This window comes from Macaca nemestrina, chromosome 14 (assembly GCF_043159975.1).
Source record: "Macaca nemestrina isolate mMacNem1 chromosome 14, mMacNem.hap1, whole genome shotgun sequence".
Lineage (NCBI taxonomy): Eukaryota > Metazoa > Chordata > Mammalia > Primates > Cercopithecidae > Macaca > Macaca nemestrina.
In genome coordinates this window covers 92,316,325-92,332,408 of record NC_092138.1, presented here as the reverse complement: position 1 = coordinate 92,332,408, position 16,084 = coordinate 92,316,325, and the positions used below count along the sequence as shown (strand labels likewise).

Here is a 16,084-nt window from a genome sequence, read left to right as displayed (position 1 = left end):
CGGGTTCAATCGATTCTCCTGCCTCAGCCTCCTGAGTACCTGGGATTACAGGTGCGCGCCACCACCCCCAGCTAATTTTTGTATTTTTAGCAGAGACTGGGTTTCACCATGTTGGCCCAGGCTGGTCTTGAACCCCTGACCTTGTGATCCACCTGCCTCGGCCTCCCAAAGTGCTGGGATACAGGTGTGAGCCACCGGGGTCAGCCTTTTTTGTTTGTAGAGATGAGGTTTTGCTATGTTTGCTATGTTGGCCAGGCTGGTCTTTTTTTTTTTTTTTTTTTTTTTTTTTGTGAGAGAGAGTCTTGCTCTGTCACCCAGGCTGGAGTGCAGTGGTGCACTCACTGCAACCTCCATCTTCCAAGTTCAAGCGATTCTCCTGCCTCAGCCTCCAAGCTGGGACTACAGGTGCTTGCCAACATGCCTGGCTAATTTTTTGTATTTTTAGTAGAGACGGGGTTTCACCATGTTGGCTAGGCTGCTCTCGAACTCCTGACCTCAGGTGATCCACCCACCTTGGTCCCCCAAAGTGTTGGAATTACAGACATGAGCCACCACATCCGGTCGCCAGGCTGGTCTTGAATTTCTGGCCTCAAGCAAACTTTCTGCCTCTGCCTCCCTAAAGTGCTAGAAGTACAGGTGTGAGCCACCATGCCCAGTCTGTATTTTTATTTATGGTCAGTGATATGTGTGTGTGTATTTAAATAAACCTTTACCTTTTCTAAGGTATAAAAATATTTTCCTCTAAAAGTTTTTGTTTTTTTTGAGACAGTGTCTTGCTCTGTTGCCCAGGCTGGGGTGCAGTGACACGATCTCGGCTTACTGCAAGCTCTGCGTCCCCGGTTCACGCCATTCTCCTGCTTCAGCCTCCCAAGTAGGTGGGACTACAGGCACCAGCCACCACACCTGGCTATTTTTTTTTTTTTTTTTTAATTTCTTAGCAGAGACGGAGTTTCACGGTGTTAACTAAGATGGTCTGGATCTCCTGACCTCGTGATCCACCCGCCTTAGCCTCCCAAAGTGCTGGGATTACAGGTGTGAGCCACCATGCCTGGCCTCCCTCTAAAAGTTTTTAAATTTCTCTTTTTCTTTTTTCTTTCTTTTTTTTTTTTTTTTTTTTGAGACAGAGTTTTACTCTTGTTGCCAGGCTGGAGTGCAACGGTGCGATCTTGGCTCACTGCAATCTCCACCTCCCGGGTTCAAGTGATTCTGCTGCCTCAGTCTCCCAAGTAGCTGGGATTACAGGCATGCGCCACCATGACCAGCTAATTTTGTATTTTTAGTGCAGATGGGGTTTCTCCATGTTGGTCAGGCTGGTCTTGAACTCCCCACCTCAGGGGATCCGCCTGCCTTGTCCTCCCAAAGTGCTGGGATTATAGGCGTGAGCCACCATGCCTGGCCAAAATTTCTCTTTTTCTTTAGGTCTTTTGTCCATCTATTATATGGGTATGTATGTGTATGTTAGGAATCTAATTTTATTTTATTTTTTTATGAATAGCCAATTGCCCAGCAATGCTTTAAAATTCATATAATATCAAATTCACATTTCAGATGGCTAAGCCATTTTAAAGTGTGCAATTCAGTGGCATTCAGAACATTCACGATGTTGTGTAAGCATCACCACGATCTAGCCCAGAGAGCTATACATTACCTCGAAAGGAAACTCTGTACCCATGAAGCAGTCTCTCCTCATTCCCTTCCTCCTAGCCCCTGGCAATCACTTTTCTGCTTTCTGTCTATCAGTTTTAGCTACTGGATATTTTACATAAATGAAATTCTACAATATGTGGTCTTTTGTGCCTGGCTTCTTTCGTTTAGCACAATGTTTTTAAGGTTCATCTATGTTGAGGTACAAATCAGTACTTCATTCCTTTTGATGCTAAGTAATTTTCCACTGTATAAATGTACAACAATCTGGCCGGACGCAGTGGCTCATGCCTGTAATCCCAGTAATTTGGGAGGCCGAGGCGGGCACATCACCTGAGGTCAGGAGTTTGAGACCAGCCTGGCCAACATGGAGAAATCCCATCTCTACTAAAAATACAAAATTAGCCAAGCATGGTGGTGCATGCCTGTAATCCCAGCTATTCGCAAGGCTGAGGCAGGAGAATCACCTGAACCCGGGAAATGGAGGTTGCGGTGAGCTGAGATTGCGCCATTGCACTCCAGCCTGGGCAACAAAAGCAACACTTCATTTCAAAAAAATAATAGTAATATATTTAAACAAAACATATTTGGTTTATCTTTCTTTTTTTTTTTTTTTTTTTTTTTTTTTTGAGACAGAGCCTCACTCCCTCACCCAGGCTGGAGTGCAGTGGCACGATCTCGGTTCACTGCAACCTCCGCGTACCAGATTCAAGTGATTCTTGTGCCTGGGCCTCCTGAGTAGCTGTAATTACAGGCACTCGCCACCACGCCTGGCTAATTTTTGTTATTTTTAATAGAGACAGGGTTTCACCATGTTGACCAGGCTGGTCTTGAACTCCTGGCTTCAAGGGATCTCTCTGGCTGGGCCTCCCAAAGTGCTGGGATTACAGGCTTGAGCCACCATGCCCAGCCTGTTTATCATTCTTTAGTTGATAGACATTTGGGTTGTTTCCATTTGTCGGCTATGGTGGATAGTGATGCCATGAACTTTCCCGTCTTAGCTTTTGTTTGCACACTTTCTTTCAATTCTTTGAGATCTGGCAGCATTTTTTGAAGAGTTTGCTTTTTCTCCCACTGATCTGGTGTTCCTCTGTCACATACAGGTGTGGGTCTCTTACTAGGCTCCTTATTCTGACCCATTGGTCTAAGAACCCATCCTGGCACCAACACTACACTTCCTTGATTGTTATAGCCTCCTGGTACATCTTGACATCTGGTTAAATTTGGCCCTTTGCTCTTTCTATGAATTTTAGGAGCAGCCATCAAGTTCCAGAAAAACTCCATTGGGGTTTGTTTGTAGTTGATTTGAGAATTGCCATATTTTTTTGTTTGTTTTGAAATATTTTTTGCTTTTTAAAAAAAAAATTGAGATGGGGGTCTTACTCTGTTTTCCTCAGGCTGATCTCAAACTCCTGGCCTCAAGGGATCCTCCCATTTGACCCTCCCAAAGTGTTGGGATTACAGGCATGAGCCACCACACCTGGAGAATTGTGTATTGGCGATGTTGACACTTTCCGGCACTTTCAGGAGTCCTGACCCTGTCTCCTCAGTACTTTTGCATGTGACTCCCTTGAAAGTCCCTCCCTCTTCTCTGCCCTAGTCAACTCCCTCTTCTGGTCTTGTTTTTCCCATCTCTGGGAAAAACAATCTTCCTCCTACTTGGCTGCAAACTCCTCTAGGCTATGGCTGGTCTAACTTGTTTACCTTGGTGTTCTTAGCAAGTAGGACAGATAATTGGGCCCTATAAATATAAGTATTTCTTGGCAAGAATATGGGAGATACAAGAGGAAGGTCTTCTGGTCCTGGGGCATTTGACCATATCCAGAGGAACGTCAAACAAAATTACTTAATTTCCTTTTGCCTCTACTTTCTCCCCTGGGAAAGGGCGATGTGATTAATGTCCCCTCCCAAGGTGGGGTGAAGATTAAATAAGTTTGTGTAACATGTAAAGCACTTGGAGCAAAGTCTGTCTGGTGGTCAGAGCTACCTAACAGGTTCCGTGACCTACCATTACTCTTCGAGAATCTTTTGGCCTCATATTTCTGGGATACTCTGGTGAGCTCTTTCCTTAAGTCATTTAATTTTGATTTTACTTCTCATAAGAACTAGTTATCTTACCCCCATTTTGCATGTGAGACAAATGAGGGGAAGAATGAGTTATCTAAGGCCTTAAACCTAGAACTCTTGATCCCAAACCCAACGAGGCGTAATCTTTAAGGTGTTTTCCAGCTCAGACATTCAGTCAGCAGAATTGCTAGTTTGACTTTCAGAACGATATGACTCTCAAAAGGGGGGAAAAAATCTAATAGGCCCACAAGGTCGACTTACATTACTTTTATTTTATTGGAACAGCTGTAAACCTAAAATTAAGCGTGAACTTCTCATGCTCATAGATCTAGAAACCAACCACAAAACCAAAACAAATCTTCAAAGTAAATACCACAAAATCAATTTTAAAAATTCAAAGTAACAACACTAAATCAAATGACTGGTTAAACTGCTGACGTTGGCTGTAATGGTAACAGAGTAAAGGCTTTGGGTGTTTTGTTTCCCGTGTCACGTCTTTGGATTTTGACCATGATGGGTCATCATTTGTGCCATTGTCATATTCACTATCATTGTTTTATTAAAAAAAAGGGGGGGGGGGAGAAGTTCATAATCCAGTTTGATGGGCCGAGCAATTTAAACAATGCATTCTCAAATGCAATAACGAAAAGTGGAAAATAATACACTTAGTATAACGTCACTCATTGTATATTTGCTGTGATGCTCACAACTAATGAACTATTGCAAGTGTGTTCACAAAAGACAATAATGGCCCAATTTATCCTCTAGCAAAGGGCCCATTGTGCTGGCTGTCCTGGAGTTCCTCATTCCTGAGCTGTTGTGTGGGGCTGATGACTCCGTCCTCCCACCACTTTACTCCACTGAACCCAACCGGAAACTCCATTCCCCCAAATTCCCTGACATAACCTCGCCTATCAGGCTGCTGTCCCATTCTCATTAGTAAGAGACAATTAAAATTATACATGATTCCCATGCTCTGTACTATTTCATGATGTCAAATTACAGTTCCAATGTATTCAATTATTTAAAAAGCTAATTTCTTTTTTGTCATTGTTTGTTTGTTGTAGTTGTTGTTTTGAGACAGAGGCTCACTCTGTCCCCAGGTTGGAGTGCAGTGGCCCAGGCTGGAGTGCAGTGGTGCAATCTCAGCTCACTGCCACCTCCGCCTCCTGAGTTCAAGGGATTCTCAGTCTTTCAGAGTAGCTGGGATTACAGGTGCACGCCACCACACCCAGGGAATTTTTGTATATTTTGTAGAGACGGGGTTTCGCCACGTTGCCCAATCTGGTCTGGAACTCCTGAGCTCAAGCAATCAGCCTACCTCGGCCTCCCAAAGTGCTGGGATTACAGGAGTGAGCCACCCTGCCCGGCCTAATTATTTAAGAAGCGAACTTCTTAGTCTAAGAAAATGACATTCAATGGCAAATGGCAAAATGAAGTTCTGACTTTTCCACCTGTAAAGTAGATTGATATGAGCAGTAGTGAGATGAGCTTGTAGCTATCAGTATAAGACAAGAGAACTGAGGGCAGCCAGTTGTGGCCACAGCAACTCTCTCAGAGTGAATCGCTGCCACACTGGGCACAGAAGCGCACACTCTGATATCGAATGTTTTGGATTCCTTTCTACATAATTCTAGTAAACAGTTATTCCACAGCCTAGGGGCTGCCTTAGAGCCCCGTTTGAGACACTCCGGGCTCGAAGATCATGAAGTCAGTGCGCAAACGCGGGCAGACCCTGCACCAGGTGCCCAACGCCCAGCCCTCACTTCCCGAGCTCAGGACTACTGCAAGAGCGACTCCAGCCCCCGGCCTGCCGCTGTCTACATTCGCGCTCTTCCTTCCTCGGGAAACAAACCGTGGATCTGATCTCCCAGGCTCTGGGGAACCCAGAGTTTGGCGGTGCGCCAGGGCACCGCGGCCCCTCCCTGCAGCACAGGGTGACAGACCCCACTCCATCCTCCAGCGCCCCGGGTTCCCGCTCCATCACTGACACCACCACCACCACCCCGTGCAGGCCCAAGAAGGCAAAAGAGGCCCAGTCACTCTCACCGGGGATTTTATTTTCTTTTTTTGCTGGTTTCAGGCTTTTTTCTGCCTGAGTGAAAATGAAACAAACACACCCGCGCCCCCGGCACACACACACACTCATTCATGCATTCACGCGGCGGCCTCCCAGCTGTCTGTGTCCAGGGCGGGGACTGGCTTGGCACCGACCGCTGCCGGCCGGGCACAGTGCGCCGCCCGCTGTCAGCGCTCGCCGGTCCCTCGCGCCCCTGCCCGCTGCGCTCTGCCCAGAGCGGACGCCCAGCCGGCCAGCCCACGGGCAGGAGTACGGGCGCACGCTCTGGCGGAGGCAGCGAGGTAGCTGATCCCAGCGCGGCGGGCCCTGCGGTGGCCGGGAGCTAGGCGCGGTCCTGCTCAGCCCGCTCGCTGCGCGCCGGTCCTGGGTGCCAGGGTTCTGCGGATCAGGTGGGTCCCGCAGGGCGCCGCCCAGGTCCCCGGAGGCCACGAGCAGGGCACGGACCGGAGGGCTCCACGCTTGGGCTAGGGTGGTGAGGGGAGTGGGGGCGGGCCGCTGCTCCGGCCCTGCCCAGTTTCTGCCCTGCCTGTGTCCCTGCTTTTGTTCTTGTCGCTACCTCGGTGCCAAATCGGACCCAGTTTCTGTCGCTCTGTCCCCATCCTGTGCCCGTCCCTCCCTCTGTCCCGCCTACCGAGACTGGAGCCTGAGGGACTGCAGGCTGAGGTTCCCCCACGAGTCCGCGGGGTGGGGGTGGGGAAGAGAGGGGAGACGCAGGGGACACAGGATGCGACCAAGTAAGTCGCAGTGAGTGAGGGGTCTGTCCTTGCCTGTGGGACAAGACAGAGGAATGACTCTCGCCCAGGACAAGATAGGAAAGGGGCACCTCTGGGAAGGGGAATCTGGGAGTGGGGGGATAAAGTGAGGGTCGCAGGAACCCCAATGAGCAGGGGAATAGAGAGGGAGATGTCAGAGAGTTTCGGAGAGCCGAGGACTCATCCAGACCCCCAGCATGGGGAAAGTTTCCGACACTAACTTTGGCAGCCGGGGTGCCTGCTGCACTGGAGCGATGGGAGGAGGGAGGTTCCTCCATCTCTTCAAACCACCTCGCTCCTACTCCAAAGGGGCACCACCCCGCGTTTGTAAATGGCAGGAAAACAGCTAAACACAATGATTGCACAAACTCTCGAAGAGCATCCAAAAAATAGTAAAAAGAAGAAGAAAAAAAAAATGTCAGCGCGCAAAGAGCCAGAGAAACAGAGGGATTTGAGATTCCTCGATCTTCCAGCTGTGGCAGCCTGGAGGGAGAGGGAGGCGCCGCGGGTGTGAGGGCCCTCCTCACCACAGGTAGGAACCGAGACCCGAGGCAGCTGTTTTGAGGCTTTGCTCCTCGTTTGCACTCCTTCGGTCTCGCTGCCTCCTTCCTTTACCTGGAAACAGACGTGTCTCAGGAGGCAGGAGATGTAGGGTGGAGCCTGCATCCAGTAAGGAGCCACCTTCCCAGACAGAGCCTCAGTTTCCACGATTGTGAAATAAGGATGCTGGTGCAGACCTTCCTTCCAGTCTCTGAGTAAGGAAATGCAAAGTGCATGGTGAAGGAGGGCTCTGGGGGTGGGGGGTGTGGAGGACAGGGTTATTCTGCTGCATTTCTGTGCTTCTTTGACTACACCAGGCACTTTCTACTCTTTCGGAGTTAGTTCTGGGTGAATTTTGCCTCCTCTACCAGATAGGGGGCAGCATGCAGATCTAAGTTATATCATTTACATGTAACTGGTGTTCAATGACTGAATAAAGCAGAGCTGAACGAGTCCCTAAGGATTGCCCAGTCCAGGAGATTTCAACTCTGTTTTGTGAGGCCGGACATCCTGCCTCAAGGGCCACCGTGATGGGGGAGGGGAACCTAGAGGACAGGGCTCTGGCCCCTTCCCTATCTTATTTCAGACAGAACCAGTTCCGTACTTCCTTATCTCCTCTATGTATTGGGAAACTCCTGAGAACGTTTTTGATGTCAGATTGCCCAGATCCAATCACCAGGGGACCTCCTGAGACTGGGAACCTGCTCATTGAACACTGCGGGCCTCCTAGAACAGACCCACGTTGGGGTGGTGTAGGTGGTCCAGCCAGATAGCAACAATGTCATTCTCCTACACTGTTTGAGAAAGGTCTTGGGGCATGGAGTCCTGGCTTTGGCTGTAAAGTTCAGAAACTCAAATGGGCCACTCATCAGGCTCTGTCACATTTCCTGTTTGTGAGCCTGGACTTAAGTGGAGTTTTAGGTGAAGGGCAAGGGGCTTGGAAGCAGAGCCTTACTTGCTGGAATTACAATTATCAGAGGGGAAGAGCCTAGAAGATTCCACCTAAACCTTTGTTTTGTGGGTGCGGAAACCAAGGCCTAGAGAATGAACGCCTATCCTAGTTCATGGTGTGTGCAGGAATCACAAATGGGTTTTTGGTGGTGGTGGTGTTGTTTTGAGATTATGTAATCTTAGAATGGGTGACCTAGCAGAAACCTAAGCTGTTGCCCAGTCCACTTCCCCACGTTCCATAGATGTGATCTGAGGAAGTGGGTGGATATGGGTGCAGAGGGGAGCGGACCATCCCCCCTTCCATCCTTCTTGAGCCTCTGTATCTTCATGTGTAAAATAAAGCCCAGGGCCCTGCTCTGCTGATCCCATACAGACATCCATAAAAGGTGTTTGTGTGTGCTAATCAGTGTTGGGGGCTAGCACTGAGCGGGAGTGGGCTGCTGGGCTCTCTCCCATTTCTCTCCAGAGCCCAGCCTGAGTCCCAGGTTTGGGAAACCTTGTCTCCACCCCTCTGCTTTCCTATACACCACCATCCACCACTCAGCACTGGCTACATTTTAGCAGTTCCCTCTACCCCATCAACTCACGAAGACATGTATTTCAAAGGAATATAATGCTAGACACTTTACACGTGACAACACTTAATCTTCACAACAACCTTACAAAATCCTGTTCGTTCACTGGTTAGGACGGGATACTGAAGTTCTGAAGCAGGCTGCCTGAGGACTCTGTCACATAGCCAGTGGGGTAGGGGACTCTGGGGGGATTGTCCCAGCTCCTCACGGTCTTCCGGGAGGCTCCATTCTGTCTGCCTGCCTTGTAGTCAGCACTGAGCAGAGGGCAGGGGAGCCAGGGAAGGTGGGCCCATGTGGCCTGGGACCAAGGACACTCTGGCAGGCAGACCCGCTGGTTGCCCTTCAAACTCGTATTCTTTTAATATTTGTTCAGCATTTATCTGGGGTGGGAAAATGGATTTGCAATGAATAAAATCATGAGCCTCTTCTGGATTCCAAATTCCATTCTACACCGGACTATTTTCCGGAAGCAGAAGGAACAGAAATTCACAGCCAGAGTCACTTTCCCAGGGGCAGTAAGTTAATGTCCTGGAGAAACACTGGCTGTTCCTTGCTTTTCTGTAGCTCTGTTTCTCTTCAGTTTGTGTTTGAGCTTTTCCAAGCCAGACGGCTTTTGGGGAGGCTCATTAGAAGGTTTATTTTGGTTCCGGTTTTGTTTTAAATTGCCTTAAATATAGAAAAGAACAGCTAGTCTTAGAGAGAAGGACCACTCTGCGTGTCATTTATTTTGACTGAGCAGCTTGGTGTGTACTTCAGTTGGCATCCTTGAACTTGGCTCCCTGTGTTATATAAGGAAGGTCTCACTCACATTTATATAATATCAACAATGCATTTTTTTCAGTGTCAGAGAACCAGCAGATTTATTTACTTAAATAACTTTCTGTCTGATTACAAAAGTAATATGTTCTCATTGCAGAACATTTGAAAAATGTAGAGAGTGGCGGGGCCTATAATCCCAGTACTTTGGGAGGCTGAAACAGGTGGATCACCTGAGGTCAGGAGTTTGAGACCAGTCTGACCAAAATGGTAAAACCCCGTCTCTACTAAAAATACAAAAATTAGCTGGGCATGGTGCGCATGCCTGTAATCCCAGCTACTTCAGACTGGGTGACAGAGTGAGACTCCGTCTCAAAAAAAAAAAAAAAAAAGAAAAGAAAAATGCAGAGAGGTAGAAGGGAAAAACAGACCACTCTCCCACAATCTCCTTGCCCGGCATTCACTACTGTTGCCATGTGAATCTAGTTCTGGCCAGAATTTTTTTTTTTTTTGATTGTCGTAAAATATACATAACATGAACTTTACTATTTTAACCCTTTTTATAATTTTTTAATAGATTCAGTGGGTACGAGTGCAGTTTTGTTACATGGATATACTGCATAGTGGTGAGGTCTGGACTTTTAGTGTGCGTATCACCCAAATAGTGAACATTGTACTCAATAGGTTTTTGGGGTTTTTTTTTGTTTTTTGTTTTTTTGTTTTTGAGATGGAGTCTCGTTCTGTCACCCAGGCTGGAGCGAAGTGGCGAGATCTCAACTCTCTGCAACCTCTGCCTCCCAGGTTCAAGCGATTCTCCTGCTTCAGCCTCTCAAGTAGCTGGGACTACAGGCCCTCACCACCACACCCAGTTTAGTTTTGTTTTTTCAGTAGAGACGGGGTTTTACCATGTTGGTTAGGCTGGTCTCAAACTCCTGACTTCAAATAATCTGCCCGCCTCAGCCTCCCAAAGTGCTGGAATTACAGGCATGAGCCTCTGCGCCTGGCCTCAATAGGTAATTTTTTAACCCTCATCTTCCTCCAAACTCCACCCACCTATTGGAGTCTCCAGTGTCTATTTTTGTATGTCCATGTGTATCCATTGTTTAGCTCCCACTTATAAGAGAATATGTGGTATTTGATTTTCTGTTTTTGAGTTATTTCACTGAGGATAATGGCCTCCAGCTCTATCCATGTGGCTGCAAAAGACATGATTTCACTCTTTTTTATGGCTGCATAGTATTACATGGTGTGCGTGTGTGTGTGTGTGTGTGTGTCTCATTTTCTGTATCCAGTTATCCACTGATGGGCATTTAAGTTGATTCTATTACTTTGCCATTGTGAATAGCACTGTGATAAACATGAGTGCTGGTGTCTTTTGTTGTTGTAGTTGCTGTTGTTTTTGTTGTTGAGACAGAGTCTCACTCTGTCACCCAGGCTGGAGTGTGATGGCACTATCTCGGCTCACTGCAACCTCCATCTCCCGGGTTTAAGGAATTCTCCTACCTCAGCCTCCCAAGTAGCTGGCATTACAGGCACATACCACCACACCCGGCTAATTTTTTTATATTTTTAGTAGAAACAGGGTTTCGCCATGTTGGCCAGGCTGGTCTCGAACTCCTGACAGAGAGATCCACCTGCCTCGGCCTCTCATAGTGGTGGGATTACAGGCGTGAGTCACCGCACCCGGACTCCATGCTGTTTTTCATAGAGGTTATACTAATTTACGTTCCCATCAACAGTGTATAAGGATTCTCTTTTTCTCCACATCCTTGCCAATATCTGTTGTTTTTTGACTTTTTAGTAATGGCCATTTTGAGTGGTATAAGATGGTATCTAGTTGTGGCATTTTAACCCTTCCGAGGTGTACAGTATGGCAGCATTCAGTACATTCATAACATTGCACAACCATCATCACTATCCATCTCCAGAACTTTTCCATAATTCCAAACAACAGCCCTGTGCCAATTAAACAGTAACATCCCATTCCTCCCTTCCCCCAGCCCCTCGTAGCCACTATACTACTTTCAGTCTCTATGAAGTTGATTATTCTAGATACCTCATGTAAGTGGAATCATACAATATTTGTCTTTTGGAGTCTGGTTTATTTCACTTAGCATAATGTCTTCAAGGTTCAGAATTTCCTTCCTTTTTAATGCTGAGAAACAGTCTGTTGTATGTATGTCCCACACTTTGTTTATTCATTCATCTGTTGAACATTTGAGTTTTTTCTATCTTGTTGGTTATTGTGAATAACGCTGCTTGAACATGAGCATAAAAATACCATGTGACTCTATTGCCCAGGCTGGAATGTAATGGTGTAATCTCAGCTCACTGCAACCTCTGCCTCCTGGGCTCAAGCAATCTTCCCACCTCAGCCTCCCAAGTAGCTGGAACTGCAGGTGTATACCACCACACCTGGTTAGTTTTGTATTTTTTGTAGAGACAGGGTTTTACCATGTTGCCTAGCCTGCTCTTGAACTCCTGGGCTGAAGCCATCTGCCTGCGTTGGCCTCCCAGAGTGCTGGGATTACAGGCGTGAGCCCCTGCACCCAGCCAGCCCTTCCTCTTTGATGCCTGTCTGCACAGCCCCATTCAGGATGGCTTACTCCTTCCTCTGTGACCCCAGAACATGGAACTCATAACTCTACTCACATTTATTAATATTTCTTTCAGTTCCATGTAACAAACAGCTCATTATTTCCAGGTCCTTCTCCCCCAGTAGAATGTAATGTAAGCATCTCAGGGAGAGAGATAAAGGGTTTGTAGAATCCCTGCATTCCCCACAATGCCACATGCGCAGTAGGGGCTTTGCATTTGTTTATTGACTAGAAGTGGATCTAGTACAACCCTCACACTGGGAGGATAAAACCTGGGGCCCAAACAGGAGCAGCAACTTGTGGAAAATCATACAGCCCATCAGGTGCCTGAGGGTCCTGACCTCAGGCCTCGGCACTGCCCATCTGGAAAGCCTGGTCTGGCTAAGGGACACTGTTCCCAGACACCTTATCCAGAGTCCTACAATAGTGGGTTCTCAGCCCAGGGATTTGCTGAAATCCACAGAGTTCTGGTTTGTGATGCGGGTGTACCTGTTTGGATGCCTGTAATTTACTTTATAAAACTTCAGTTTATACAGTATGGAATGTCTTGTGAGTGCTCCCTTGGTCAAGCCAGTGCCCAGTGCCCAGGTGCTAAGAAAGCAAGTCTGGGGTGGGGGGTCACCCAATCTACCCTCAGTGATTCCTAGTCTGGTGCTGGGGGTTAACTAGCATTACACCCAGAGGCAGCCACTACTAGCCATCCTGTTACCTATTTTTTGATCAACAACTGACACTTTTCCAGTTAACACACTGGATGCTAAAAATTGATTTTATGTTGGGGAAACAAGGGACTTGTTAATTATTATGATGAATGTTACAGATGGCCTAACACTGCTGTAGTTATAATCTGTGGATGGGTTAAAGTAGCTCTTAGTTGCTCTCCACCTGTGCACAAAGATGGCAGAATAATCTTTTACCCTACACCAGCCAGGAGCCCTGGATTCTATGGGACAGATGGAGACAGAATCCTGCCTCTGCAATCCAGGCACCTGCCTCTGCAGAGGTTCTCCACCTTTCTTTTTCTTTTGAGTTTCTGATGAGCCTCTCCAAAGGAAGAAATCAGATATGCATTTGTCTCAGTGAGCAGGGGGTGACTTTGAATGGAATGGGAGGTAGCTTTGCCGCAGTTTCCAGCTTGACTTTTCCCTTTAGCTTAGTGATTATGGGCCCCAAGATGTATTTTCCTTTCACAGAACTATATAGTCATCAAAGTATTAATATTAGGGATTGAATCTCACCTTGGCCCAACTGAGCTATTCACATAAAAAGGGGTTGATTCCAGTACCTGCTTCATGAGCATTGATGGATTAATGAGCATAAGGTGCTAAGAACCTGGTTGTACGCCCTCACTACATAGTGCAACAATTGCTGCTGCTGCTGCTACTACTATTATAATCATCGTTATTATATTATTTTATAAGCTACAAATCCTTGCTATTAAGATGTTTACAGTCTGGAACAGGAGAAAAGACGTATATAAATGATAGTCATTAAAGGCGGAAGTAAAGGGTGCAGATGACGAGCCCAATAAAGGGCCAAGGAAAGTTTAGAAAGTGAAGTTGCTTCTGGCTGAGTGTAGAGTGTAGTAGAGTGTAACGGTTAAGCTTTTGTGCCAGCCACGCGTGGATTAGTTCTGGCTTTGGCCCTTTGCCATCTGAGCTTGGGCAAGAGATGTCACCTTTCTGAGCCTTGGTTTCCTTCTCTGTAAAATGGGGATAATTATAGAATCCACTTCACAGGGAGCTCCACTCCCCTCCGTCCCGTGGCCAGCCAGTCAAAACATATACTCATTGTTGCTTTTTTTTTTGGAGACAGGGTCTCACTCTGTCACCCAGGCTGGAGTGCAATGGCACAATCATGGCTCACTGCAGCCTCAGCCTCCTGGGCTCAAGTGATCTTCACACCCCAGCCTTCCGAGTAGTTGGGACCACAGGCATGAGCCACCATACTTGACTATTTTTTTTTAAATTTATTTTTAGTAGTGACAGGGTCTTACTATGTTGCTCGGCTGGTCTCGAACACTAGTATTCCAGCCATCCTCCTGCCTTGGCCTCCAAAATGGATCACAGGCCTGAGCCGCTGCGCCAGGCCCATTCATTTCTGACTTGACCAGTCAGTCCCTAACTGTGATGACTCTAGCGGGTTACTGTCCCTGCCACTGTCCCCTGGGCTGGTGAATGAGACTGCGGGTCTGGCCCTTTGCAGCTCCAGTAGGGCTGTAGTGCTGCTCGGCACCCTATGTACTTCTTGTCAGTGTCCCCTCCCAGTGCTCACGGCTTCTGCTCCTCAACTGGGTGTCCCTTAAGCTGTCCTATTTGGACCAAATGATTTATCTTCTTCCTATTTCATAGGAAAGGGAGGCCGGAGAGAACACTCTGAACTTTCTTACAACTCCTTTCCAGTTCAGCTGAATGTTCACCTATCTTTGGGACTTAAGGAGGAGAAAATCTCCATAGTACCTTGGAGAAATGTTTTGCATCCACTTCACTTTCCTTAATTCATGCAGGACTGTCATTAAAGAGGAGGTACAGGTTTTATAGCGAAGGGGGTAGACTAATACCCAGACACTCTCCTACTCTCTGTGAGGCCAGCAGTGCAGCTGTCAGGGTGGGTGTGTTATGCTGCAGTGACAAGAAACCCCTAATCTTATGGGCCAAAACCAAAAAGGTTTGCTTCTTCTTCTTTTTTTTTTTTTTTTTTTGAGATGGAGTCTGGCTCTGTCGCCCAGGCTAGAGTGTGGCCGTGGGATTTTGGTTCACTGCAACCTCTGCCTCCTGGGTTCAAGCAATTCTCCTGCCTCAGTGTCCCTAGTAGCCGGGATTACAGGTGCATAATACCAAGCCTGGCTAATTTTTGTATTTTTAGTTGAGATGGGGTTTCACCATGTTGTCCAGGCTAGTCTCAAACTCCTGACCTCAGATGATCCGCCCACCTCAGCCTTTGAAAGTGCTGGGATTACAGGCGTGAGCCACCGTGTCCGGTCTTCTTCTTCTTCCTTCTTCTTTCTTCCTTCTCCTTCTCCTCCTCCCCCTCTTCCTTCTCCTCCTCCTCCTTCTCTCCTTCTCCTCCTTCTCCTCCTTCTCCTTCTTTCTTCTGTTTAAGTTTTATTTTTAGACAGGGTCTCCTTCTATCACCCAGGCTGGAGTGCAGTGGTGCAGCAATGCTGTTTGCAGCCTTGAACTCCTGGGCTCAAGTGATCTTCCCACCTCAGCCTCCTAAGTAGCTGGGATTACATGCATGCCCCACCTCACTGACTAATTTAAATTTAACTTAATTTATATTAAAATTAAAAAAAATTTTTTTGGTAGAGCTGGAGTCTCATTATGTTGCCCAAGCTGGTCTCAAACTCCTAGACTCAAGTGATCCTTCCACCTTGGTCTCCCAAAGTGTTGGGATTACAGGCATGAGCCACTGCACTAAGCACAAAGTTTCACTTTTTTTGAGACAGAGTCTCGCTCTGGTGCCAGGTTGGAGTGCAGTGGCGCGATCTCTACTCACTGCAACTTCCGACTCCCTGATTCAAGCGATTCTCCTGCCTCAGCCTCCTGAGTAGCTGGGATTATAGGCACGCGCCACGACACCCAGCTAATTTTTGTATTTTTAGTAGAGGTGGGGTTTCACCATGTTGGCCAGGACTGTCTTGAACTCCTGACCTCATGATCCGCCTGCCTCAGCCTCCCAAAGTGCTGTGATTACAGGTGTGAGCCATCGCACCTGGCCAAAAATGTTCACTTCTTTTTTTTTTTTTTTTTTTTTTTTTGAGACGGAGTCTTGCTTTGTGGCCCAGGCTGGAGTGCAGTGGCCGGATCTCAGCTCACTGCAAGCTCCGCCTCCTGGGTTTATGCCATTCTCCTGCCTCAGCCTCCCGAGTAGCTGGGACTACAGGCACCCACCACCTCGCCCGGCTAGTTTTTTGTATTTTTTAGTAGAGACGGGGTTTCACCATGTTAGCCAGGATGGTCTCCATCTCCTCACCTCGTAATCTGCCCGTCTCGGCCTCCCAAAGTGCTGGGATTACAGGCCTAAGCCACCGCGCCCGGCCAAATGTTCACTTCTTACTCCAATTAATATAAGCATCTTGAGTCAGCTGGGGGCAGTCACCTTCTTGAATATACTCCATGG

The 16,084-nt window shown here is 47.4% G+C and overlaps 1 pseudogene across 1 annotated transcript in view; it reads left to right on the top strand.

Annotated features, from left to right (window-relative positions):
• Positions 1 to 6,136: 6,136 nt before the first annotated feature.
• GGTA1 (glycoprotein alpha-galactosyltransferase 1 (inactive)) overlaps positions 6,137 to 16,084 on the top strand; it is a 60,110-nt pseudogene continuing 50,162 nt past the window's right edge. The window contains 1 exon segment of the transcript NR_132146.1: positions 6,137 to 6,180. The product of NR_132146.1 is annotated as a glycoprotein alpha-galactosyltransferase 1 (inactive) (transcript).